This window comes from Protopterus annectens, chromosome 9.part0, assembly GCF_019279795.1.
Source record: "Protopterus annectens isolate FY-2018-M chromosome 9.part0, PAN1.0, whole genome shotgun sequence".
Lineage (NCBI taxonomy): Eukaryota > Metazoa > Chordata > Ceratodontiformes > Protopteridae > Protopterus > Protopterus annectens.
The window spans coordinates 1,085,572,658-1,085,575,157 of record NC_056743.1 but is presented as its reverse complement, the minus strand read 5'-3'; the positions used below and the strand labels follow the sequence as shown (position 1 = coordinate 1,085,575,157).

General features: G+C 46.4%; 1 protein-coding gene across 3 annotated transcripts in view; it reads left to right on the top strand.

Moving 5' to 3' along the window:
• The window catches only part of LOC122811820 (pleckstrin homology domain-containing family A member 3-like), a 547,265-nt gene that overhangs the window by 204,196 nt on the left and 340,569 nt on the right, over positions 1-2,500 (top strand). The window lies entirely within an intron of this gene.

Genomic DNA, 2,500 nt, shown 5'->3' with positions numbered 1-2,500 from the left:
GGAATCTTGAGGCAATGTTTTAACTGTACATGTACCTCATGTACACAGACAACCCTCTCCTCCTCCCACATAACACAAATACTTGCGAGAGATGCAGCTATTTAGCCAAACTGGAGGCTGAGCTCTCTCAACTGAGGACTGGCAAGACCAGACAGGAGGAGAAGGCAACTACACACACCACAAAACCAGCCTCACATAATGCTACCACACCACTGAATCAAACACATAAACACACAAAGACATACTCGGAGGCTCTGAGTAAAAATTTACCTAAACAGCAGAGGCCTCCAAAGCAGACACCCAAACAACTGCTACCTCAAGACACCCCACAAGCAACACATAAACCACAAAAGCAGTGTGCAAAGCAGTCACAGCCCTTAAGGCCAAATACAACACCAAACATACTTGTCATAGGTGACTCCATAGTCAGACACACGGGCGTCCCACTCACCAGGCTGAACAAGGAGAGAGTCACAGTAAGCTGCCTATCGGGCGCTAGAATCCGCCACATAACACAAGCACTCGGGTCACTCCACGGCAAGTACAAATATGATACAGTCATTGTCCATGCTGGTGTGAATGACCTGAGACGTACCTCCCTGGACTACATGAAAAGAGACATAGAGGAGCTCTCTGATTATGTAGCCCAGGCAGGTATGACCCTGACCTTGAGCAGTATCCTTCCTTCACCAAGAATGATGCCACAATATAGAGACAAGATGATCAGCTTTAACAATTGGCTTAATGTCTGGTGTCATTCAAAGGGGACCCAGTGTCTGTCTGCCTGGGATGACATGCTTGACAAGCCACGCTGCTTCACAAGGGACGGCTTGCACCTGTCACCCCTGGGATTCCGGATATTGGCTAAGGCTCTTGCCACCCCCATAGTGCCTTTTTTAGGCAAGGCTCAAATTCTAAACCTACCACCCTAGAAAACAAAAATGGGAAGAAACTGAGGGTAATGCTGCTCAATGCCAGAAGTCTAAATCTCAAAATGCACGCACTCGAGGCCCTTTGCAGTATGGAGAACATCGATGTCTGTGCTGTAACTGAAACCTGGTTCAAGGCTCCTGAGAGCACCCCGGCACTATTAGGTTTTACCTCATATTATGCGTTCTGGCCCCAAAACCCGGACCACACCACAAAAGGAGGGGGTGTATCCATATTCATAAAGGATACCCACACCTCCAGGTTGGTGGTAACGCACAAAGCTTCGGAAACCATCCAGGTGCAACTAACCATAGGCAAAACTGCTCTACAAATTGTAGCATGCTACAGGCCACCCTCTCAAACTCAGGAACCCCACACAGCCTTCCTGAAGACACTGCAGGGTATAAATGTATCTCCAAACACCATCATATTGGGTGACTTCAACTACCCAAATATAGACTGGGAACATTACTCAAGCCCTAACTTTCTAGCCCAACGGTTCCTGGAGTTCATAAATTCAAATGCCATGGAACAGCTAGTCACTGTTCCCACGAGAGGAGAAAATATACTAGATCTCATTATCACAAACATGGGGACAAAATGCTCCACACGAGTATATCCCTCATTGGTGAGATCTGATCATAAACTAATCTCACTGGAAATCCACATCCGCCCCCACCCCAAATAAAAGACCACAGTGAAGAACTTCTCTAAAGCAAACTTCACACTACTCAAGACTGGTGTGGTATCCTTCAAGGCCCTGAGCCAGTGGAAACCACAACCCAAGCTGCGGAAGCCCTTACAAATGCCTTCTATGAACACCTCCAGGACTGCATGGATCAGGCAATCCCAAATAAAACCAAGACTCTTTCCACAAAGGGCAAACGTCCAGTCTGGTGGACCCCAGCCATTAACAAACTTTACAATAAGAGGAGAAAGCTATTACATGATAGAACAAAATCCATAAAAGAAGTCACCCCTGATCATTATTAGTAAAAAAAAAATACGAGCACTCATAAAATCAACTAAGGCCAATTTTGAGAGAAAAATTGCCATGGATTCAAAGGACAATCATAAGGCCTTTTTCAGCTATGTTAGGAACCTGGGTGGAAACTACCAGATATGTTCAGAATTAGTCCAAAATGATACAAAAATCATTGAACCCACAGACATTGCCAACATACTGGCAGACAGGTTCACTGCAAACTTCACCCCCCCCCCCCCTAAAGGAGAGAGAACTATCCCAGTGGAGTGTAGCCTCCCAGACATCTCAAATGCGCAGGTGAAAGCTGCTCTCTCTAAAGCTAAAAACACAGCATCAATGGGACCGGATGGTGTCCCCGGCTGAGTGCTACACAAGCTAAATGAGGAATTAAACCCGCACATAAGGCAGCTGTTTAATCTCAGCCTTACCACAGGATACGTGCCCAAGGATTGGCGTACGGCAACTGTGGTCCCACTCCACAAAGGCGGTGCCTCTACGGACCCTAGTAATTACCGCCCCATAAGCTTAACAAGTCTAGTCTGCAAAGCTATGGAGAGGATCATAATGGAGCTCATAAACAAAGAT